Below are 27,392 nucleotides of genomic sequence, written 5' to 3'. Positions count from 1 at the left end.
TCTTACGAAGTGGCTCCATTGGAATGAATGGGGCCAATCGGAGGACGGCAGCTAGATCGAAGGACAGGTAGCTAGAACTCCAGTACTGTGAGTGTATGGAGCAGCTATGGGATAAATCAGCATTAGGTCAAAAGTTTGGACACCCTGGCCCCCCCCAGTACTGTGTGTAATGGAGCCATGGGTCAAAAGTTTGGACACCCCGGCCCCCCAGTACTGTGTGTAATGGAGCCATGGGTCAAAAGTTTGGACACCCCGGCCCCCCAGTACTGTGTGTAATGGAGCCACGGGTCAAAAGTTTGGACACCCCCGAACGGCCAGAGCAACCTAGCGTGCATAGCTGATTGATGTATTTGCACGTTGCGTAGCAACGTGCAAACACCATATAATCTAATTTATGCATATAAATCACCTAGCAACCACCTAGAAACACCATAGCAACCACCACAGATACCATAGCAACACCTTAGCAACCGCCTAGCAACACCTTAGCAACCACCTAGCAACCACCTAGCAACACCTTAGCAACCTCCCCGGATACCATAGCAACACCTTAGCAACCGCCTAGCAACACCTTAGCAACCGCATAGCAACCACTTAGCAACACCTTAGCAACCACCCCGGATACCATAGCAACACCTTAGCAACCGCCTAGCAACCACCTAGCAACACCTTAACAACCACCCCGGATACCATAGCAACACCTTAGCTACCGCCTAGCAACACCTTAGCAACCACCTAGCAACACCTTGGCAACCGACCCGGATAACATAGCAACACCTTAGCAACCGCCTAGCAACACCCTAGCAACCACCTAGCAACCACCTAGCAACACCTTAGCAACCACCCCGGATACCATAGCAACACCTTAGCAACCACCCCGGATACCATAGCAACACCTTAGCAACCGCCTAGCAACACCTTAGCAACCACCTACCAACCACTTAGCAACACCTTAGCAACCGCCTAGCAACACCCTAGCAACCACCTAGCAACCACCTAGCAACACCTTAGCAACCACCCCGGATACCATAGCAACACCTTAGCAACCGCCTAGCAACACCCTAGCAACCACCTAGCAACCACCTAGCAACACCTTAGCAACCACCCCGGATACCATAGCAACACCTTAGCAACCGCCTAGCAACACCTTAGCAACCACCTAGCAACCACCTAGCAACACCTTAGCAACCACCCCGGATACCATAGCAACACCTTAGCAACCGCCTAGCAACACCTTAGCAACCACCTAGCAACCACTTAGCAACACCTTAGCAACCACCCCGGATACCATAGCAACACCTTAGCAACCGCCTAGCAACACCCTAGCAACCACCTAGCAACCACCTAGCAACACCTTAGCAACCACCCCGGATACCATAGCAACACCTTAGCAACCACCTAGCAACCACCTAGCAACCACCTAGCAACACCTTAGCAACCACCCCGGATACCATAGCAACACCTTACCAACCGCCTAGCAACACCTTAGCAACCACCTAGCAACCACCTAGCAACACCTTAGCAACCACCCCAAATACCATAGCAACACCTTAGCAACCGCCTAGCAACACCTTAGCAACCACCTAGCAACCACCTAGCAACACCTTAGCAACCACCCCGGATACCATAGCAACACCTTTGGAATGAATGGGGCCAATCGGAGGACGGCAGCTAGATCGAAGGACAGGTAGCTAGAACTCCAGCACTGTGTGTAATGGAGCAGCTATGGGATAAAACAGCGTTAGGTCAAAAGTTTGGACACCCCGGCCCCCAGTACTGTGTGTAATGAAGCCACGGGTCAAAAGTTTGGACACCCCAGAGCCCCAGTACTGTGTGTAATGGAGCCACGGGTCAAAAGTTTGGACACCCCCGAACGGCCAGAGCAACCTAGCGTGCATAGCTGATTGATGTATTTGCACGTTGCGTAGCAACGTGCAAACACCATTTAATCTAATTTATGCATATACATCACCTAGCAACCACCTAGCAACACCTTAGCAACCACCTAGCAACCACCTAGCAACACCTTAGCAACCACCCCGGATACCATAGCAACACCTTAGCAACCGCCTAGCAACAGCTTAGGAGTGACCTACCAACCACTTAGCAACACCATAGCAACCACCCTGGATACCTTAGCAACCGCCTAGCAACACCCTAGCAACCACCTAGCAACCACCTAGCAACACCTTAGCAACCACCCCGGATACCATAGCAACACCTTAGCAACCGCCTAGCCACACCCTAGCAACCACCTAGCAACACCTTAGCAACCACCCCGGATACCCTAGCAACACCTTAGCAACCGCCTAGCAACACCTTAGCAACCACCTAGCAACCACCTAGCAACACCTTAGCAACCACCCCGGATACCATAGCAACACCTTAGCAACCGCCTAGCAACACCTTAGCAACCACCTAGCAACACCTTAGCAACCACCCCGGATACCATAGCAACACCTTAGCAACCGCCTAGCAACACCCTAGCAACCACCTAGCAACACCTTAGCAACCACCCCGGATACCATAGCAACACCTTAGCAACCGCCTAGCAACACCTTAGCAACCACCTAGCAACCACCTAGCAACACCTTAGCAACCACCCCGGATACCATAGCAACACCTTAGCAACCGCCTAGCAACACCTTAGCAACCACCTAGCAACCACCTAGCAACACCTTAGCAACCACCCCGGATACCATAGCAACACCTTAGCAACCGCCTAGCAACACCTTAGCAACCACCTAGCAACACCTTAGCAACCACCCCAGATACCATAGCAACACCTTAGCAACCGCCTAGCAACACCTTAGCAACCACCTAGCAACCACTTAGCAACACCTTAGCAACCACCACGGATACCATAGCCACACCTTAGCAACCACTTAGCAACACCTTAGCAACACCACAGCAGATACCAGCCAGCACTGCAATCACACTCGCAGTTTCTGTAGGAACTGCAATCTAGTTAGTGTGATTGCAGTAATGCAATCACAGTATTGATCTTCTTAAGTCTTATTCTTCTTCTTCTTCTTCTTATTATTATTATTAGTGTGATTGCAGTAATGCAATCACAGTATTGATCTTCTTAAGTCTTATTCTTCTTCTTCTTCTTCTTCTTATTATTATTATTATTATTATTATTATTCCACCTGTTTTTTGTCCGGTTAACTAGTGCCGCAGTTTTCGAAATATCGACTTCGTTCAAAAGAGAAAACGTGCGTCTATATCGGGAATGGTGGGCTTGTATACAGCTTTCCGATCGGACTTACGTTTTTCGTAAAAACTTCGTAAGTACGCGTTTTTTTGCCCATTGACAATGAATGGGCAGAACTTTGCACGCCCGTGGACGTCGCAATTTTTGAAATACGAAGATGAAACCAATTGAGGACCTGTAGAACTTATTGAGCTCTTTCCGAAAATATGCGTTACGAAAAGTTACGACGTACGGATTTCGTACGAATGTCGTACGAAGTGGCCCCATTGGAATGAATGGGGCCAATCGGAGGACGGCAGCTAGATCGAAGGACAGGTAGCTAGAACTCCAGTACTGTGAGTGTATGGAGCAGCTATGGGATAAAACAGCATTAGGTCAAAAGTTTGGACACCCCGGCCCCCCAGTACTGTGTGTAATGGAGCCATGGGTCAAAAGTTTGGACACCCCGGCCCCCCAGTACTGTGTGTAATGGAGCCACGGGTCAAAAGTTTGGACACCCCCGAACGGCCAGAGCAACCTAGCGTGCATAGCTGATTGATGTATTTGCACGTTGCGTAGCAACGTGCAAACACCATTTAATCTAATTGATGCATATACATCACCTAGCAACCACCTAGAAACACCTTAGCAACCACCTAGCAACCACTTAGCAACACCTTAGCAACCACCCTGGATACGATAGCAACACCTTAGCAACCACTTAGCAACACCTTAGCAACACCATAGCAGATACCAGCCAGCTCTGCAATCACACTCGCAGTTTCTGTAGGAACTGCAATCTAGTTATTATTATTATTCCACCTGTTTTTTGTCCGGTTAACTAGTGCCGCAGTTTTCGAAATATCGACTTCGTTCAAAAGAGAAAACGTGCGTCCATATCGGGAATGGTGGGCTTGTATACAGCTTTCCGATCGGACTTACGTTTTTCGTAAAAACTTCGTAAGTACGCGTTTTTTTGCCCATTGAAAATGAATGGGCAGAACTTTGCACGCCCGTGGACGTCGCAATTTTTGAAATACTAAGATGAAACCAATTGAGGACCTGTAGAACTTATTGAGCTCTTTCCGAAAATATGCGTTACGAAAAGTTACGACGTACGGATTTCGTACGAATGTCGTACGAAGTGGCCCCATTGGAATGAATGGGGCCAATCGGAGGACGGCAGCTAGATCGAAGGACAGGTAGCTAGAACTCCAGTACTGTGTGTAATGGAGCAGCTATGGGATAAATCAGCGTTAGGTCAAAAGTTTGGACACCCCGGCCCCCCAGTACTGTGTGTAATGGAGCCACGGGTCAAAAGTTTGGACACCCCGGCCCCCCAGTACTGTGTGTAATGGAGCCACGGGTCAAAAGTTTGGACACCCCCGAACGGCCAGAGCAACCTAGCGTGCATAGCTGATTGATGTATTTGCACGTTGCGTAGCAACGTGCAAACACCATTTAATCAAATTTATGCATATACATCACCTAGCAACCACCTAGAAACACCATAGCAACCACCCCGGATACCATAGCAACACCTTAGCAACCGCCTAGCAACACCATAGCAACCACCTAGCAACCATCTAGCAACACCTTAGCAACCACCCCAGATACCATAGCAACACCTTAGCAACCCCCTAGCAACACCCTAGCAACACCCTAGCAACCACCTAGCAACACCTTAGCAACCACCCCGGATACCATAGCAACACCTTAGCAACCGCCTAGCAACACCCTAGCAACCACCTAGCAACCACCTAGCAACACCTTAGCAAACACCCCGGATACCATAGCAACACCTTAGCAACCGCCTAGCAACACCCTAGCAACCACCTAGCAACCACCTAGCAACACCTTAGCAACCACCCCGGATACCATAGCAACACCTTAGCAACCGCCTAGCAACACCCTAGCAACCACCTAGCAACCACCTAGCAACACCTTAGCAACCACCCCGGATACCATAGCAACACCTTAGCAACCGCCTAGCAACACCCTAGCAACCACCTAGCAACCACCTAGCAACACCTTAGCAACCACCCCGGATACCATAGCAACACCTTAGCAACCGCCTAGCAACACCCTAGCAACCACCTAGCAACACCTTAGCAACCACCCCGGATACCATAGCAACACCTTAGCAACCGCCTAGCAACACCCTAGCAACCACCTAGCAACACCTTAGCAACCACCCCGGATACCATAGCAACACCTTAGCAACCGCCTAGCAACACCTTAGCAACCACCTAGCAACACCTTAGCAACCACCCCGGATACCATAGCAACACCTTAGCAACCGCCTAGCAACACCTTAGCAACCTCCTAGCAACACCTTAGCAACCACCCCGGATACCATAGCAACACCTTAGCAACCGCCTAGCAACACCCTAGCAACCACCTAGCAACCACCTAGCAACACCTTAGCAACCACCCCGGATACCATAGCAACACCCTAGCAACCACCTAGCAACACCTTAGCAACCACCCCGGATACCATAGCAACACCTTAGCAACCGCCTAGCAACACCTTAGCAACCACCTAGCAACCACCTAGCAACACCTTAGCAACCACCCCGGATACCATAGCAACACCTTAGCAACCGCCTAGCAACACCTTAGCAACCACCTAGCAACCACCTAGCAACACCTTAGCAACCACCCTGGATACCATAGCAACACCTTAGCAACCGCCTAGCAACACCTTAGCAACCACCTAGCAACACCTTAGCAACCACCCCAGATACCATAGCAACACCTTAGCAACCGCCTAGCAACACCTTAGCAACCACCTAGCAACCACTTAGCAACACCTTAGCAACCACCCCGGATACCATAGCCACACCTTAGCAACCACTTAGCAACACCTTAGCAACACCATAGCAGATACCAGCCAGCACTGCAATCACACTCGCAGTTTCTGTAGGAACTGCAATCTAGTTATTATTATTATTCCACCTGTTTTTTGTCCGGTTAACTAGTGCCGCAGATTTCGAAATATCGACTTCGTTCAAAAGAGAAAACGTGCGTCCATATCGGGAATGGTGGGCTTGTATACAGCTTTCCGATCGGACTTACGTTTTTCGTAAAAACTTCGTAAGTACGCGTTTTTTTGCCCATTGAAAATGAATGGGCAGAACTTTGCACGCCCGTGGACGTCGCAATTTTTGAAATACTAAGATGAAACCAATTGAGGACCTGTAGAACTTATTGAGCTCTTTCCGAAAATATGCGTTACGAAAAGTTACGACGTACGGATTTCGTACGAATGTCGTACGAAGTGGCCCCATTGGAATGAATGGGGCCAATCGGAGGACGGCAGCTAGATCGAAGGACAGGTAGCTAGAACTCCAGTACTGTGAGTGTATGGAGCAGCTATGGGATAAAACAGCATTAGGTCAAAAGTTTGGACACCCCGGCCCCCCCCCAGTACTGTGTGTAATGGAGCCATGGGTCAAAAGTTTGGACACCCCGGCCCCCCAGTACTGTGTGTAATGGAGCCACGGGTCAAAAGTTTGGACACCCCCGAACGGCCAGAGCAACCTAGCGTGCATAGCTGATTGATGTATTTGCACGTTGCGTAGCAACGTGCAAACACCATTTAATCAAATTTATGCATATACATCACCTAGCAACCACCTAGAAACACCATAGCAACCACCCCGGATACCATAGCAACACCTTAGCAACCGCCTAGCAACACCATAGCAACCACCTAGCAACCATCTAGCAACACCTTAGCAACCACCCCAGATACCATAGCAACACCTTAGCAACCCCCTAGCAACACCCTAGCAACCACCTAGCAACCACCTAGCAACACCTTAGCAACCACCCTGGATACCATAGCAACACCTTAGCAACCGCCTAGCAACACCCTAGCAACCACCTAGCAACCACCTAGCAACACCTTAGCAAACACCCCGGATACCATAGCAACACCTTAGCAACCGCCTAGCAACACCCTAGCAACCACCTAGCAACCACCTAGCAACACCTTAGCAACCACCCCGGATACCATAGCAACACCTTAGCAACCGCCTAGCAACACCCTAGCAACCACCTAGCAACCACCTAGCAACACCTTAGCAACCACCCCGGATACCATAGCAACACCTTAGCAACCGCCTAGCAACACCCTAGCAACCACCTAGCAACCACCTAGCAACACCTTAGCAACCACCCCGGATACCATAGCAACACCTTAGCAACCGCCTAGCAACACCCTAGCAACCACCTAGCAACCACCTAGCAACACCTTAGCAACCACCCCGGATACCATAGCAACACCTTAGCAACCGCCTAGCAACACCCTAGCAACCACCTAGCAACACCTTAGCAACCACCCCGGATACCATAGCAACACCTTAGCAACCGCCTAGCAACACCCTAGCAACCACCTAGCAACACCTTAGCAACCACCCCGGATACCATAGCAACACCTTAGCAACCGCCTAGCAACACCTTAGCAACCACCTAGCAACACCTTAGCAACCACCCCGGATACCATAGCAACACCTTAGCAACCGCCTAGCAACACCCTAGCAACCACCTAGCAACCACCTAGCAACACCTTAGCAACCACCCCGGATACCATAGCAACACCTTAGCAACCGCCTAGCAACACCTTAGCAACCACCTAGCAACCACCTAGCAACACCTTAGCAACCACCCCGGATACCATAGCAACACCTTAGCAACCGCCTAGCAACACCTTAGCAACCACCTAGCAACCACCTAGCAACACCTTAGCAACCACCCTGGATACCATAGCAACACCTTAGCAACCGCCTAGCAACACCTTAGCAACCACCTAGCAACACCTTAGCAACCACCCCAGATACCATAGCAACACCTTAGCAACCGCCTAGCAACACCTTAGCAACCACCTAGCAACCACTTAGCAACACCTTAGCAACCACCCCGGATACCATAGCCACACCTTAGCAACCACTTAGCAACACCTTAGCAACACCATAGCAGATACCAGCCAGCACTGCAATCACACTCGCAGTTTCTGTAGGAACTGCAATCTAGTTATTATTATTATTAGTGTGATTGCAGTAATGCAATCACAGTATTGTTCTTCTTAAGTCTTATTCTTCTTCTTCTTCTTCTTATTAGTGTGATTGCAGTAATGCAATCACAGTACTGATCTTCTTAAGTCTTATTCTTCTTCTTCTTCTTCTTCTTATTATTATTATTATTCCACCTGTTTTTTGTCCGGTTAACTAGTGCCGCAGTTTTCGAAATATCGACTTCGTTCAAAAGAGAAAACGTGCGTCCTTATCGGGAATGGTGGGCTTGTATACAGCTTTCCGATCGGACTTACGTTTTTCGTAAAAACTTCGTAAGTACGCGTTTTTTTGCCCATTGAAAATGAATGGGCAGAACTTTGCACGCCCGTGGACGTCGCAATTTTTGAAATACGAAGATGAAACCAATTGAGGACCTGTAGAACTTATTGAGCTCTTTCCGAAAATATGCGTTACGAAAAGTTACGACGTACGGATTTCGTACGATTGTCGTACGAAGTGGCCCCATTGGAATGAATGGGGCCAATCGGAGGACGGCAGCTAGATCGAAGGACAGGTAGCTAGAACTCCAGTACTGTGAGTGTATGGAGCAGCTATGGGATAAAACAGCATTAGGTCAAAAGTTTGGACACCCCGGCCCCCCCCCAGTACTGTGTGTAATGGAGCCATGGGTCAAAAGTTTGGACACCCCGGCCCCCCAGTACTGTGTGTAATGGAGCCACGGGTCAAAAGTTTGGACACCCCCGAACGGCCAGAGCAACCTAGCGTGCATAGCTGATTGATGTATTTGCACGTTGCGTAGCAACGTGCAAACACCATTTAATCAAATTTATGCATATAAATCACCTAGCAACCACCTAGAAACACCATAGCAACCACCACAGATACCATAGCAACACCTTAGCAACCGCCTAGCAACACCTTAGCAACCACCTAGCAACCACCTAGCAACACCTTAGCAACCTCCCCGGATACCATAGCAACACCTTAGCAACCGCCTAGCAACACCTTAGCAACCGCATAGCAACCACTTAGCAACACCTTAGCAACCACCCCGGATACCATAGCAACACCTTAGCAACCACCTAGCAACTGCTTAGGAGTGACCTACCAACCACTTAGCAACACCATAGCAACCACCCTGGATACCATAGCAACACCTTAGCAACCGCCTAGCAACACCCTAGCAACCACCTAGCAACCACCTAGCAACACCTTAGCAACCACCCCGGATACCATAGCAACACCTTAGCAACCGCCTAGCAACACCCTAGCAACCACCTAGCAACCACCTAGCAACACCTTAGCAACCACCCCGGATACCATAGCAACACCTTAGCAACCGCCTAGCAACACCCTAGCAACCACCTAGCAACACCTTAGCAACCACCCCGGATACCATAGCAACACCTTAGCAACCGCCTAGCAACATCCTAGCAACCACCTAGCAACCACCTAGCAACACCTTAGCAACCACCCCGGATACCATAGCAACACCTTAGCAACCACCTAGCAACACCCTAGCAACCACCTAGCAACCACCTAGCAACACCTTAGCAACCACCCCGGATACCATAGCAACACCTTAGCAACCGCCTAGCAACACCCTAGCAACCACCTAGCAACCACCTAGCAACACCTTAGCAACCACCCCGGATACCATAGCAACACCTTAGCAACCGCCTAGCAACACCTTAGCAACCACCTAGCAACACCTTAGCAACCGCCTAGCAACACCTTAGCAACCACCTAGCAACCGCCTAGCAACACCTTAGCAACCACCTAGCAACACCTTAGCAACCGCCTAGCAACACCTTAGCAACCACCTAGCAACCACTTAGCAACACCTTAGCAACCACCCCGGATACCATAGCCACACCTTAGCAACCACTTAGCAACACCTTAGCAACACCATAGTAGATACCAGCCAGCACTGCAATCACACTCGCAGTTTCTGTAGGAACTGCAATCTAGTTATTATTATTATTATTATTATTCCACCTGTTTTTTGTCCGGTTAACTAGTGCCGCAGTTTTCGAAATATCGACTTCGTCCAAAAGAGAAAACGTGCGTCCTTATCGGGAATGGTGGGCTTGTATACAGCTTTCCGATCGGACTTACGTTTTTCGTAAAAACTTCGTAAGTACGCGTTTTTTTGCCCATTGAAAATGAATGGGCAGAACTTTGCACGCCCGTGGACGTCGCAACTTTTGAAATACGAAGATGAAACCAATTGAGGACCTGTAGAACTTATTGAGCTCTTTCCGAAAATATGCGTTACGAAAAGTTACGACGTACGGATTTCGTACGATTGTCGTACGAAGTGGCCCCATTGGAATGAATGGGGCCAATCGGAGGACGGCTGCTAGATCGAAGGACAGGTAGCTAGAACTCCAGTACTGTGAGTGTATGGAGCAGCTATGGGATAAAACAGCATTAGGTCAAAAGTTTGGACACCCCGGCCCCCCAGTACTGTGTGTAATGGAGCCACGGGTCAAAAGTTTGGACACCCCGGCCCCCCCAGTACTGTGTGTAATGGAGCCACGGGTCAAAAGTTTGGACACCCCCGAACGGCCAAAGCAACCTAGCGTGCATAGCTGATTGATGTATTTGCACGTTGCGTAGCAACGTGCAAACACCATTTAATCTAATTTATGCATATACATCACCTAGCAACCACCTAGCAACACCTTAGCAACCACCTAGCAACACCTTAGCAACCACCCAGGATACCATAGCAACACCTTAGCAACCGCCTAGCAACACCTTAGCAACCACCTAGCAAACACCTAGCAACACCTTAGCAACCACCCTGGATACCATAGCAACACCTTAGCAACCGCCTAGCAACACCTTAGCAACCACCTAGCAACCACCTAGCAACACCTTAGCAACCACCCCGGATACCATAGCAACACCTTAGCAACCGCCTAGCAACACCTTAGCAACCACCTAGCAACCACCTAGCAACACCTTAGCAACCACCCCGGATACCATAGCAACACCTTAGCAACCGCCTAGCAACACCTTAGCAACCACCTAGCAACCACCTAGCAACACCTTAGCAACCACCCCGGATACCATAGCAACACCTTAGCAACCGCCTAGCAACACCCTAGCAACCACCTAGCAACCACCTAGCAACACCTTAGCAACCACCCCGGATACCATAGCAACACCTTAGCAACCGCCTAGCAACACCCTAGCAACACCCTAGCAACCACCTAGCAACCACCTAGCAACACCTTATCAACCACCCCGGATACCATAGCAACACCTTAGCAACCGCCTAGCAACACCTTAGCAACCACCTAGCAACCACCTAGCAACACCCTAGCAACCACCCCGGATACCATAGCAACACCTTAGCAACCGCCTAGCAACACCTTAGCAACCACCTAGCAACCACCTAGCAACACCTTAGCAACCACCCCGGATACCATAGCAACACCTTAGCACCCGCCTAGCAACACCTTAGCAACCACCTAGCAACCAACTAGCAACACCTTAGCAACCACCCCGGATACCATAGCAACACCTTAGCAACCGCCTAGCAACACCCTAGCAACCACCTAGCAACCGCCTAGCAACACCTTAGCAACCACCCCGGATACCATAGCAACACCTTAGCAACCGCCTAGCAACACCCTAGCAACCACCTAGCAACCACCTAGCAACACCTTAGCAACCACCCCGGATACCATAGCAACACCTTAGCAACCGCCTAGCAACACCTTAGCAACCACCTAGCAACCACCTAGCAACCACCTAGCAACCACCTAGCAACACCTTAGCAACCACCCCAAATACCATAGCAACACCTTAGCAACCGCCTAGCAACACCTTAGCAACCACCTAGCAACACCTTAGCAACCACCCCGGATACCATAGCAACACCTTAGCAACCGCCTAGCAACACCCTAGCAACCACCTAGCAACCATCTAGCAACACCTTAGCAACCACCCCGGATACCATAGCAACACCTTAGCAACCACCTAGCAACACCCTAGCAACCACCTAGCAACACCTTAGCAACCACCCCGGATACCATAGCAACACCTTAGCAACCGCCTAGCAACACCTTAGCAACCACCTAGCAACCACCTAGCAACACCTTAGCAACCACCCCGGATACCATAGCAACACCTTAGCAACCGCCTAGCAACACCCTAGCAACCACCTAGCAACCGCCTAGCAACACCTTAGCAACCACCTAGCAACACCTTAGCAAACACCCCGGATACCATAGCAACATCTTAGCAACACCATAGCAGATACCAGCCAGCACTGCAATCACACTCGCAGTTTCTGTAGGAACTGCAATCTAGTTAGTGTGATTGCAGTAATGCAATCACAGTATTGTTCTTCTTAAGTCTTATTCTTCTTATTATTATTATTCCACCTGTTTTTTGTCCGGTTAACTAGTGCCGCAGTTTTCGAAATATCGACTTCGTTCAAAAGAGAAAACGTTCGTCCATATCGGGAATGGTGGGCTTGTATACAGCTTTCCGATCGGACTTACGTTTTTCGTAAAAACTTCGTAAGTACGCGTTTTTTTGCCCATTGAAAATGAATGGGCAGAACTTTGCACGCCCGTGGACGTCGCAATTTTTGAAATACGAAGATGAAACCAATTGAGGACCTGTAGAACTTATTGAGCTCTTTCCGAAAATATGCGTTACGAAAAGTTACGTCGTACGGATTTCGTACGATTGTCGTACGAAGTGGCCCCATTGGAATGAATGGGGCAATCGGAGGACGGCAGCTAGATCGAAGGACAGGTAGCTAGAACTCCAGTACTGTGAGTGTATGGAGCAGCTATGGGATAAAACAGCATTAGGTCAAAAGTTTGGACACCCCGGCCCCCCAGTACTGTGTGTAATGGAACCACGGGTCAAAAGTTTGGACACCCCGGCCCCCCAGTACTGTGTGTAATGGAGCCATGGGTCAAAAGTTTGGACACCCCCGAACGGCCAGAGCAACCTAGCGTGCATAGCTGATTGATGTATTTGCACGTTGCGTAGCAACGTGCAAACACCATTTAATCTAATTTATGCATATAAATCACCTAGCAACCACCTAGAAACACCATAGCAACCACCACAGATACCATAGCAACACCTTAGCAACCGCCTAGCAACACCTTAGCAACCTCCCTGGATACCATAGCAACACCTTAGCAACCGCCTAGCAACACCTTAGCAACCGCATAGCAACCACTTAGCAACACCTTAGCAACCACCCCGGATACCATAGCAACACCTTAGCAACTGCCTAGCAACCACCTAGCAACACCTTAGCAACCACCCCGGATACCATAGCAACACCTTAGCAACCGCCTAGCAACACCTTAGCAACCAACTAGCAACACCTTAGCAACCACCCCGGATACCATAGCAACACCTTAGCAACCGCCTAGCAACACCCTAGCAACCACCTAGCAACCACCTAGCAACACCTTAGCAACCACCCCGGATACCATAGCAACACCTTAGCAACCGCCTAGCAACACCCTAGCAACCACCTAGCAACCACCTAGCAACACCTTAGCAACCACCCCGGATACCATAGCAACACCTTAGCAACCGCCTAGCAACACCCTAGCAACCACCTAGCAACCACCTAGCAACACCTTAGCAACCACCCCGGATACCATAGCAACACCTTAGCAACCACCTAGCAACCACCTAGCAACACCTTAGCAACCACCCCGGATACCATAGCAACACCTTAGCAACCGCCTAGCAACACCCTAGCAACAAGCTAGCAACCACCTAGCAACACCTTAGCAACCACCCCGGATACCATAGCAACACCTTAGCAACCGCCTAGCAACACCCTAGCAACCACCTAGCAACCACCTAGCAACACCTTAGCAACCACCCGGGATACCATAGCAACACCTTAGCAACCGCCTAGCAACACCCTAGCAACCACCTAGCAACCACCTAGCAACACCTTAGCAACCACCCCGGATACCATAGCAACACCTTAGCAACCGCCTAGCAACACTCTAGCAACCACCTAGCAACACCTTAGCAACCACCCCGGATACCATAGCAACACCTTAGCAACCGGCTAGCAACACCTTAGCAACCACCTAGCAACCACTTAGCAACCACCCCGGATACCATAGCAACACCTTAGCAACCGCCTAGCAACACCCTAGCAACCACCTAGCAACACCTTAGCAACCACCCCGGATAATATAGCAACACCTTAGCAACCGCCTAGCAACACCCTAGCAACCACCTAGCAACACCTTAGCAACCACCCTGGATACCATAGCAACACCTTAGCAACCGCCTAGCAACACCTTAGCAACCACCTAGCAACCACTTAGCAACACCTTAGCAACCACCCCGGATACCATAGCAACACCTTAGCAACCGCCTAGCAACACCCTAGCAACCACCTAGCAACACCTTAGCAACCACCCAAGATACCATAGCAACACCTTAGCAACCGCCTAGCAACCACCTAGCAACCACCTAGCAACATCTTAGCAACCACCCCGGATACCATAGCAACACCTTAGCAACACCTTAGCAACCACCTAGCAACCACCTAGCAACCACCTAGCAACACCTTAGCAACCACCCCAAATACCATAGCAACACCTTAGCAACCGCCTAGCAACACCTTAGCAACCGCCTAGCAACACCTTAGCAACCACCTAGCAACCACCTAGCAACACCTTAGCAACCACCCCAGATACCATAGCAACACCTTAGCAACCGCCTAGCAACCACCTAGCAACACCTTAGCAACCACCCTGGATACCATAGCAACACCTTAGCAACCACCTAGCAACACCTTAGCAACCACCTAGCAACACCATAGCAGATACCAGCCAGCACTGCAATCACACTCGCAGTTTCTGTAGGAACTGCAATCTAGTTATTATTATTATTCCACCTGTTTTTTGTCCGGTTAACTAGTGCCGCAGTTTTCGAAATATCGACTTCGTTCAAAAGAGAAAACGTGCGTCTATATCGGGAATGGTGGGCTTGTATACAGCTTTCCGATCGGACTTACGTTTTTCGTAAAAACTTCGTAAGTACGCGTTTTTTTGCCCATTGACAATGAATGGGCAGAACTTTGCACGCCCGTGGACGTCGCAATTTTTGAAATACGAAGATGAAACCAATTGAGGACCTGTAGAACTTATTGAGCTCTTTCCGAAAATATGCGTTACGAAAAGTTACGACGTACGGATTTCGTACGAATGTCGTACGAAGTGGCCCCATTGGAATGAATGGGGCCAATCGGAGGACGGCAGCTAGATCGAAGGACAGGTAGCTAGAACTCCAGTACTGTGTGTAATGGAGCAGCTATGGGATAAAACAGCATTAGGTCAAAAGTTTGGACACCCCGGCCCCCCAGTACTGTGTGTAATGGAGCCACGGGTCAAAAGTTTGGACACCCCGGCCCCCCAGTACTGTGTGTAATGGAGCCACGGGTCAAAAGTTTGGACACCCCCGAACGGCCAGAGCAACCTAGCGTGCATAGCTGATTTATGTATTTGCACGTTGCGTAGCAACGTGCAAACACCATTTAATCTAATTTATGCATATACATCACCTAGCAACCACCTAGAAACACCATAGCAACCACCACAGATACCATAGCAACACCTTAGCAACCACCTAGCAACACCTTAGCAACCACCTAGCAACACCTTAGCAACCACCCCGGATACCATAGCAACACCTTAGCAACCGCCTAGCAACACCTTAGCAACCACCTAGCAACACCTTAGCAACCACCCCGGATACCATAGCAACACCTTAGCAACCGCCTAGCAACACCTTAGCAACCACCTAGCAACCACCTAGCAACACCTTAGCAACCACCCCGGATACCATAGCAACACCTTAGCAACCGCCTAGCAACACCCTAGCAACCACCTAGCAACCACCTAGCAACACCTTAGCAACCACCCCGGATACCATAGCAACACCTTAGCAACCGCCTAGCAACACCTTAGCAACCACCTAGCAACCACCTAGCAACACCTTAGCAACCACCCCGGATACCATAGCAACACCTTAGCAACCGCCTAGCAACACCTTAGCAACCACCTAGCAACCACCTAGCAACACCTTAGCAACCACCCCGGATACCATAGCAACACCTTAGCAACCGCCTAGCAACACCTTAGCAACCACCTAGCAACCACCTAGCAACACCTTAGCAACCACCCCGGATACCATAGCAACACCTTAGCAACCGCCTAGCAACACCTTAGCAACCACCTAGCAACCACCTAGCAACACCTTAGCAACCACCCCGGATACCATAGCAACACCTTAGCAACCGCCTAGCAACACCTTAGCAACCACCTAGCAACCACCTAGCAACACCTTAGCAACCACCCCGGATACCATAGCAACACCTTAGCAACCACCCCGGATACCATAGCAACACCTTAGCAACCGCCTAGCAACACCTTAGCAACCACATAGCAACCACCTAGCAACACCTTAGCAACCACCCCGGATACCATAGCAACACCTTAGCAACCACCCCGGATACCATAGCAACACCTTAGCAACCGCCTAGCAACACCTTAGCAACCACCTAGCAACCACCTAGCAACACCTTAGCAACCACCCCGGATACCATAGCAACACCTTAGCAACCGCCTAGCAACACCCTAGCAACCACCTAGCAACCACCTAGCAACACCTTAGCAACCACCCCGGATACCATAGCAACACCTTAGCAACACCATAGCAGATACCAGCCAGCACTGCAATCACACTCGCAGTTTCTGTAGGAACTGCAATCTAGTTATTATTATTATTCCACCTGTTTTTTGTCCGGTTAACTAGTGCCGCAGTTTTCGAAATATCGACTTCGTTCAAAAGAGAAAACGTGCGTCCATATCGGGAATGGTGGGCTTGTATACAGCTTTCCGATCGGACTTACGTTTTTCGTAAAAACTTCGTAAGTACGCGTTTTTTTGACCATTGAAAATGAATTGGCAGAACTTTGCACGCCCGTGGACGTCGCAATTTTTGAAATACTAAGATGAAACCAATTGAGGACCTGTAGAACTTATTGAGCTCTTTCCGAAAATATGCGTTACGAAAAGTTACGACGTACGGATTTCGTACGAATGTCGTACGAAGTGGCCCCATTGGAATGAATGGGGCCAATCGGAGGACGGCAGCTAGATCGAAGGACAGGTAGCTAGAACTCCAGTACTGTGAGTGTATGGAGCAGCTATGGGATAAATCAGCGTTAGGTCAAAAGTTTGGACACCCCGGCCCCCCCCAGTACTGTGTGTAATGGAGCCATGGGTCAAAAGTTTGGACACCCCGGCCCCCCAGTACTGTGTGCAATGGAGCCACGGGTCAAAAGTTTGGACACCCCCGAACGGCCAGAGCAACCTAGCGTGCATAGCTGATTGATGTATTTGCACGTTGCGTAGCAACGTGCAAACACCATTTAATCAAATTTATGCATATACATCACCTAGCAACCACCTAGAAACACCATAGCAACCACCCCGGATACCATAGCAACACCTTAGCAACCACCTAGCAACTGCTTAGGAGTGACCTACCAACCACTTAGCAACACCATAGCAACCACCACAGATACCATAGCAACACCTTAGCAACCGCCTAGCAACACCTTAGCAACCACCTAGCAACCACCTAGCAACACCTTAGCAACCTCCCCGGATACCATAGCAACACCTTAGCAACCGCCTAGCAACACCTTAGCAACCGCATAGCAACCACTTAGCAACACCTTAGCAACCACCCCGGATACCATAGCAACACCTTAGCAACCGCCTAGCAACCACCTAGCAACCACCTAGCAACCACCTAGCAACACCTTAGCAACCACCCCGGATACCATAGCAACACCTTAGCAACCGCCTAGCAACACCTTAGCAACCACCTAGCAACCACCTAGCAACACCTTAGCAACCACCCCGGATACCATAGCAACACCTTAGCAACCGCCTAGCAACACCCTAGCAACAACCTAGCAACCACCTAGCAACACCTTAGCAACCACCCTGGATACCATAGCAACACCTTAGCAACCGCCTAGCAACACCCTAGCAACCACCTAGCAACCACCTAGCAACACCTTAGCAACCACCCCGGATACCGTAGCAACACCTTAGCAACCGCCTAGCAACACCCTAGCAACCACCTAGCAACCACCTAGCAACCACCTAGCAACCACCCTGGATACCATAGCAACACCTTAGCAACCGCCTAGCAACACTCTAGCAACCACCTAGCAACCACCTAGCAACACCTTAGCAACCACCCCGGATACCATAGCAACACCTTAGCAACCGCCTAGCAACACCTTAGCAACCACCTAGCAACCACTTAGCAACACCTTAGCAACCACCACGGATACCATAGCAACACCTTAGCAACCGCCTAGCAACACCCTAGCAACCACCTAGCAACCACCTAGCAACACCTTAGCAACCACCCCGGATACCATAGCAACACCTTAGCAACCGCCTAGCAACACCCTAGCAACCACCTAGCAACACCTTAGCAACCACCCCGGATACCATAGCAACACCTTAGCAACCGCCTAGCAACACCTTAGCAACCACCTAGCAACCACCTAGCAACACCTTAGCAACCACCCCGGATACCATAGCAACACCTTAGCAACCGCCTAGCAACACCCTAGCAACCACCTAGCAACCCCTTAGCAACCACCCCGGATACCATAGCAACACCTTAGCAACCGGATAGCAACACCTTAGCAACCACCTAGCAACCACCTAGCAACACATTAGCAACCACCCCGGATACCATAGCAACACCTTAGCAACCACCTAGCAACACCCTAGCAACCACCTAGCAACCACCTAGCAACACCTTAGCAACCACCCCGGATACCATGGCAACACCTTAGCAACCGCCTAGCAACACCCTAGCAACACCTTAGCAACCACCCCGGATACCATAGCAACACCTTAGCAACCGCCTAGCAACACCCTAGCAACCACCTAGCAACCACCTAGCAACACCTTAGCAACCACCCCGGATACCATAGCAACACCTTAGCAACTGCCTAGCAACACCCTAGCAACCACCTAGCAACACCTTAGCAACCACCCCGGATACCATAGCAACACCTTAGCAACCGCCTAGCAACACCCTAGCAACCACCTAGCAACCACCTAGCAACACCTTAGCAACCACCCCGGATACCATAGCAACACCTTAGCAACTGCCTAGCAACACCCTAGCAACCACCTAGCAACCACCTAGCAACACCTTAGCAACCACCCCAGATACCATAGCAACACCTTAGCAACCGCCTAGCAACACCCTAGCAACCACCTAGCAACCACCTAGCAACACCTTAGCAACCACCCCGGATACCATAGCAACACCTTAGCAACCGCCTAGCAACACCCTAGCAACCACCTAGCAACCACCTAGCAACACCTTAGCAACCACCCCGGATACCATAGCAACACCTTAGCAACCGCCTAGCAACACCCTAGCAACCACCTAGCAACCACCTAGCAACACCTTAGCAACCACCCCGGATACCATAGCAACACCTTAGCAACCACCCAAGATACCATAGCAACACCTTAGCAACCGCCTAGCAACACCCTAGCAACCACCTAGCAACCACCTAGCAACACCTTAGCAACCACCCCGGATACCATAGCAACACCTTAGCAACCGCCTAGCAACACCCTAGCAACCACCTAGCAACCACCTAGGAACACCTTAGCAACCACCGCGGATACCATAGCAACACCTTAGCAACCGCCTAGCAACACCTTAGCAACCACCTAGCAACCACCTAGCAACACCTTAGCAACCACCCCGGATACCATAGCAACACCTTAGCAACCGCCTAGCAACACCATAGCAACCACCTAGCAACACCTTAGCAACCACCCCGGATACCATAGCAACACCTTAGCAACCACTTAGCAACACCTTGGCAACACCATAGCAGATACCAGCCAGCACTGCAATCACACTCGCTGTTTCTGTAGGAACTGCAATCTAGTTCTTCTTCTTCTTCTTCTTCTTATTAGTGTGATTGCAGTAATGCAATCACAGTACTGATCTTCTTAAGTCTTATTCTTCTTCTTCTTCTTCTTCTTCTTATTATTATTATTCCACCTGTTTTTTGTCCGGTTAACTAGTGCCGCAGTTTTCGAAATATCGACTTCGTTCAAAAGAGAAAACGTGCGTCCATATCGGGAATGGTGGGCTTGTATACAGCTTTCCGATCGGACTTACGTTTTTCGTAAAAACTTCGTAAGTACGCGTTTTTTTGCCCATTGAAAATGAATGGCCAGAACTTTGCACGCCCGTGGACGTCGCAATTTTTGAAATACGAAGATGAAACCAATTGAGGACCTGTAGAACTTATTGAGCTCTTTCCGAAAATATGCGTTACGAAAAGTTACGACGTACGGATTTCGTACGAATGTCGTACGAAGTGGCCCCATTGGAATGAATGGGGCCAATCGGAGGACGGCAGCTAGATCGAAGGACAGGTAGCTAGAACTCCAGTACTGTGAGTGTATGGAGCAGCTATGGGATAAAACAGCATTAGGTCAAAAGTTTGGACACCCCGGCCCCCCAGTACTGTGTGTAATGGAGCCACGGGTCAAAAGTTTGGACACCCCGGCCCCCCAGTACTGTGTGTAATGGAGCCACGGGTCAAAAGTTTGGACACCCCCGAACGGCCAGAGCAACCTAGCGTGCATAGCTGATTGATGTATTTGCACGTTGCGTAGCAACGTGCAAACACCATTTAATCTAATTTATGCATATAAATCACCTAGCAACCACCTAAAAACACCATAGCAACCACCACAGATAGCATAGCAACACCTTAGCAACCGCCTAGCAACACCCTAGCAACCACCTAGCAACCACCTAGCAACACCTTAGCAACCATCCCGGATACCATAGCAACACCTTAGCAACCGCCTAGCAACACCCTAGCAACCACCTAGCAACCACCTAGCAACACCTTAGCAACCACCCCGGATACCATAGCAACACCTTAGCAACCGCCTGGCAACACCTTAGCAACCACCTAGCAACCACCTAGCAACACCTTAGCAACCACCCCGGATACCATAGCAACACCTTAGCAACCGCCTAGCAACACCTTAGCAACCACCTAGCAACCACCTAGCAACACCTTAGCAACCACCCCGGATACCATAGCAACACCTTAGCAACCACCTAGCAACCACCTAGCAACACCTTAGCAACCACCCCGGATACCATAGCAACACCTTACCAACCGCCTAGCAACACCTTAGCAACCACCTAGCAACCACCTAGCAACACCTTAGCAACCACCCCGGATACCATAGCAACACCTTAGCAACCGCCTAGGAACACCCTAGCAACCACCTAGCAACCACCTAGCAACACCTTAGCAACCACCCCGGATACCATAGTAACACCTTAGCAACCGCCTAGCAACACCCTAGCAACCACCTAGCAACCACCTAGCAACACCTTAGCAACCACCCAAGATACCATAGCAACACCTTAGCAACCGCCTAGCAACACCCTAGCAACCACCTAGCAACCACCTAGCAACACCTTAGCAACCACCCCGGATACCATAGCAACACCTTAGCAACTGCCTAGCAACACCTTAGCAACCACCTAGCAACCACCTAGCAACACCTTAGCAACCACCCCAAATACCATAGCAACACCTTAGCAACCACCTAGCAACACCTTAGCAACCGCCTAGCAACACCTTAGCAACCACCTAGCAACACCTTAGCAACACCTTAGCAACCACCCCAGATACCATAGCAACACCTTAGCAACCGCCTAGCAACACCCTAGCAACCACCTAGCAACACCTTAGCAACCACCCCGGATACCATAGCAACACCTTAGCAACCGCCTAGCAACACCTTAGCAACCACCTAGCAACACCTTAGCAACCACCCCGGATACCATAGCAACACCTTAGCAACCGCCTAGCAACACCTTAGCAACCACCTAGCAACACCTTAGCAACCACCCCGGATACCATAGCAACACCTTAGCAACCGCCTAGCAACACCTTAGCAACCACCTAGCAACCACCTAGCAACACCTTAGCAACCACCCCGGATACCATAGCAACACCTTAGCAACCGCCTAGCAACACCTTAGCAACCACCTAGCAACCACTTAGCAACACCTTAGCAACCACCCCGGATACCATAGCCACACCTTAGCAACCACTTAGCAACACCTTAGCAACACCACAACAGATACCAGCCAGCACTGCAATCACACTCGCAGTTTCTGTAGGAACTGCAATCTAGTTATTATTATTATTCCACCTGTTTTTTGTCCGGTTAACTAGTGCCGCAGTTTTCGAAATATCGACTTCGTTCAAAAGAGAAAACGTGCGTCCATATCGGGAATGGTGGGCTTGTATACAGCTTTCCGATCGGACTTACGTTTTTCGTAAAAACTTCGTAAGTACGCGTTTTTTTGGCCATTGACAATGAATGGGCAGAACTTTGCACGCCCGTGGACGTCGCAATTTTTGAAATACGAAGATGAAACCAATTGAGGACCTGTAGAACTTATTGAGCTCTTTCCGAAAATATGCGTTACGAAACGTTACGACATACGGATTTCGTACGAATGTCGTACGAAGTGGCCCCATTGGAATGAATGGGGCCAATCGGAGGACGGCAGCTAGATCGAAGGACAGGTAGCTAGAACTCCAGTACTGTGTGTAATGGAGCAGCTATGGGATAAAACAGCATTAGGTCAAAAGTTTGGACACCCCGGCCCCCCAGTACTGTGTGTAATGGAGCCACGGGTCAAAAGTTTGGACACCCCAGAGCCCCAGTACTGTGTGTAATGGAGCCACGGGTCAAAAGTTTGGACACCCCAGCCCCCCAGTACTGTGTGTAATGGAGCCACGGGTCAAAAGTTTGGACACCCCAGCCCCCCAGTACTGTGTGTAATGGAGCCACGGGTCAAAAGTTTGGACACCCCAGAGCCCCAGTACTGTGTGTAATGGAGCCACGGGTCAAAAGTTTGGACACCCCAGAGCCCCAGTACTGTGTGTAATGGAGCCACGGGTCAAAAGTTTGGACACCCCAGAGCCCCAGTACTGTGTGTAATGGAGTCACGGGTCAAAAGGTTGGACACCCCAGAGCCCCAGTACTGTGTGTAATGGAGTCACGGGTCAAAAGTTTGGACACCCCAGAGCCCCAGTACTGTGTAATGGAGCCACGGGTCAAAAGTTTGGACACCCCAGGGCCCCAGTACTGTGTGTAATGGAGCAACTGGTCAAAAGTTTGGGTACCCCGGTCAGCTCTGCAATCACACTCGCAGTTTCTGTAGGAACTGCAATCTAGTTCCACCTGTTTTTTGTCCGGTTAACTAGTGCCGCAGTTTTCGAAATATCGACTTCGTTCAAAAGAGAAAACGTGCGTCCATATCGGGAATGGTGGGCTTGTATACAGCTTTCCGATCGGACTTACGTTTTTCGTAAAAACTTCGTAAGTACGCGTTTTTTTGCCCATTGAAAATGAATGGGCAGAACTTTGCACGCCCGTGGACGTCGCAATTTTTGAAATACTAAGATGAAACCAATTGAGGACCTGTAGAACTTATTGAGCTCTTTCCGAAAATATGTGTTACGAAAAGTTACGACGTACGGATTTCGTACGAATGTCGTACGAAGTGGCCCCATTGGAATGAATGGGGCCAATCGGAGGACGGCAGCTAGATCGAAGGACAGGTAGCTAGAACTCCAGTACTGTGTGTAATGGAGCAGCTATGGGATAAATCAGCGTTAGGTCAAAAGTTTGGACACCCCGGCCCCCCAGTACTGTGTGTAATGGAGCCACGGGTCAAAAGTTTGGACACCCCGGCCCCCCAGTACTGTGTGTAATGGAGCCACGGGTCAAAAGTTTGGACACCCCCGAACGGCCAGAGCAACCTAGCGTGCATAGCTGATTGATGTATTTGCACGTTGCGTAGCAACGTGCAAACACCATTTAATCAAATTTATGCATATACATCACCTAGCAACCACCTAGAAACACCATAGCAACCACCCCGGATACCATAGCAACACCTTAGCAACCGCCTAGCAACACCATAGCAACCACCTAGCAACCATCTAGCAACACCTTAGCAACCACCCCAGATACCATAGCAACACCTTAGCAACCCCCTAGCAACACCCTAGCAACCACCTAGCAACCACCTAGCAACACCTTAGCAACCACCCCGGATACCATAGCAACACCTTAGCAACCGCCTAGCAACACCCTAGCAACCACCTAGCAACCACCTAGCAACACCTTAGCAAACACCCCGGATACCATAGCAACACCTTAGCAACCGCCTAGCAACACCCTAGCAACCACCTAGCAACCACCTAGCAACACCTTAGCAACCACCCCGGATACCATAGCAACACCTTAGCAACCGCCTAGCAACACCCTAGCAACCACCTAGCAACCACCTAGCAACACCTTAGCAACCACCCCGGATACCATAGCAACACCTTAGCAACCGCCTAGCAACACCCTAGCAACCACCTAGCAACCACCTAGCAACACCTTAGCAACCACCCCGGATACCATAGCAACACCTTAGCAACCGCCTAGCAACACCCTAGCAACCACCTAGCAACCACCTAGCAACACCTTAGCAACCACCCCGGATACCATAGCAACACCTTAGCAACCGCCTAGCAACACCCTAGCAACCACCTAGCAACACCTTAGCAACCACCCCGGATACCATAGCAACACCTTAGCAACCGCCTAGCAACACCCTAGCAACCACCTAGCAACACCTTAGCAACCACCCCGGATACCATAGCAACACCTTAGCAACCGCCTAGCAACACCTTAGCAACCACCTAGCAACACCTTAGCAACCACCCCGGATACCATAGCAACACCTTAGCAACCGCCTAGCAACACCTTAGCAACCACCTAGCAACACCTTAGCAACCACCCCGGATACCATAGCAACACCTTAGCAACCGCCTAGCAACACCCTAGCAACCACCTAGCAACCACCTAGCAACACCTTAGCAACCACCCCGGATACCATAGCAACACCCTAGCAACCACCTAGCAACACCTTAGCAACCACCCCGGATACCATAGCAACACCTTAGCAACCGCCTAGCAACACCTTAGCAACCACCTAGCAACCACTTAGCAACACCTTAGCAACCACCCCGGATACCATAGCCACACCTTAGCAACCACTTAGCAACACCTTAGCAACACCATAGCAGATACCAGCCAGCACTGCAATCACACTCGCAGTTTCTGTAGGAACTGCAATCTAGTTACATCAGGGTTCTCTTTTGCTGTTTTTAGAAAAAAAATAATTCACTGTTCTCATTTCCCATTATATATCTACTAGAGACAGATTATATCTGTTCAGTATAATTTATTTTACTTTAATCCTGGATATATAGAGATGTTTGGAGTGCATTATTATTAGTATGAAGACATTCTGGATCACTTCTGACTTCTGTTACAAATCTGATAAAATTCTTGTATTTTTTAATATCTCAGTTTGGGTTGTGCCATAATATATTGTATGCAATAATAATATTTCATTTTCATATTGTTACAGTAGTGTATTCTTGAAATATTTTTTTTAATCAGTTTTTTGCCATCTCGCCAAGAGTATCATTATTGTGAAAATACCATGAAATAACGTAATATTATTTTAGGGCCGTATCGACACCCCTAGTTTTAAATATTGTTTATTGCACATAAATATGTTTTTCTCTAATAACCTTAACATAAATTATCATATATGCCAGAATGAAAAGGAGTATCAATTTAATGCAATAAAAAAAATCACGCAAAGTTGGATTTTAATTTGTAAGCATTGCTCTCCTGCAAATATTTAATTTGGATTTTTTTTTTTACATAGTGCCAAAATTTTGCCAACAAGTTTAACTACTGAAGTCCTGCGATAGTCAGCATGCACCAGTGATGATAAAAAGAGGGAAAACACTGTATTTGGCTCATGAGGGTGTTGCTTGTCCAAAATATTACCAATCCTAACAAGCTTCCCAACAACACAACAGCACATAAAAATAATATTATGGTTAACTAGCTTGATAGCTCCTCTACTGCTGAGATACTCCATGTAATGCAGAGTCTGTTACAAAAATAAGATGAAAATTGACACAGAAAAATATGAGGATGGGCAGAGCTATACAGCATATACAGCTATACTGCAACTAGCCAGCAGAGGTGCTAGACCTTTGAGAGATGTTGCACTGTCTGTCTTTATATACAGTCATTGCTTTCAACATAGTAACTAAGTATAAAAAAGTCGAGGTTAAGCTAGATAGAAAAAAAGTTTTTACGGTTACGATCATCATGTGATACAAAATATTGAAAACACCTGGTGTCTTCTGATGTAAATATAAAAATAAAAATGACAGTCATAGTTTGTATCACATATATGACATGAGTTTTGATATTCAGCAAAGCTCTGTATGTATGTAATGCAGTCCATCATATCTTTGTGTTCCTCTTATGCCACATGTTTGACATCCTCTGACATCCTCCTTTTTCTCTCTCTTTTTCTCTCTCTCTTTTTCTTTCTCTCTCTCTGTGTGAGATACATTATTCAAGCCAGGCACTTTAAGTAGGTCATGCCGCCATAGCCATCAAATGAGCCCAGACTGGGAAGGCAAGAGAGGCAACACACACACACACACAGACTGTGTCTTTTCTCTTTCTTTTCACACTAATCTCTAACTCACCACTGATGTGAGGTTCAGTAGCCCAATATCAGTGAAATTTGTAGCGTGTGTGTGTGTATTTATGTGTGTTTGGTGGGGGTGGAACAAGCATTTGCAGCTAATTTAGGAGCTGGATTTACTACAGGGAGCCTGTAGTCAAAACAGAGAAATTGGAGAGAATGTGAAGTGATATTCTCACACTCGCTCGCTCACTATCCCTCTCTCTCTCTCTCTCTCTCTCTTTCTCTCACTTTCTCTCTTTCACTCTCGCTCACTGTCTCTCTGCTGTGTTCTCCTCAAGAGACCTTTGTTAGCAGGGCTGCACTAAGGAGGAACCTTTTCTCTGCCTTTGCCTGTGTGAGTGTGTGTAAGCGTGCACACACATGAAACAGTGTGTGTT

The 27,392-nt window shown here is 49.1% G+C and overlaps 1 long non-coding RNA gene across 1 annotated transcript in view; it reads right to left on the bottom strand.

Moving 5' to 3' along the window:
• The window catches only part of LOC125804291 (uncharacterized), a 31,068-nt gene extending 11,468 nt beyond the window's left edge, over positions 1 to 19,600 (bottom strand). The window contains exon 1 of the long non-coding RNA XR_007440607.1: positions 19,162 to 19,600. This is a non-coding gene — a long non-coding RNA (uncharacterized LOC125804291). The remainder of the gene's footprint in view (positions 1 to 19,161) is intronic.
• Positions 19,601 to 27,392: the final 7,792 nt, after the last annotated feature.

Source organism: Astyanax mexicanus, chromosome 1 (genome assembly GCF_023375975.1).
Source record: "Astyanax mexicanus isolate ESR-SI-001 chromosome 1, AstMex3_surface, whole genome shotgun sequence".
Classification (NCBI taxonomy): Eukaryota; Metazoa; Chordata; class Actinopteri; order Characiformes; family Acestrorhamphidae; genus Astyanax; species Astyanax mexicanus.
The sequence above is the reverse complement of the archived record's forward strand: the minus strand, read 5'-3'. Positions and strand labels throughout refer to the sequence as shown.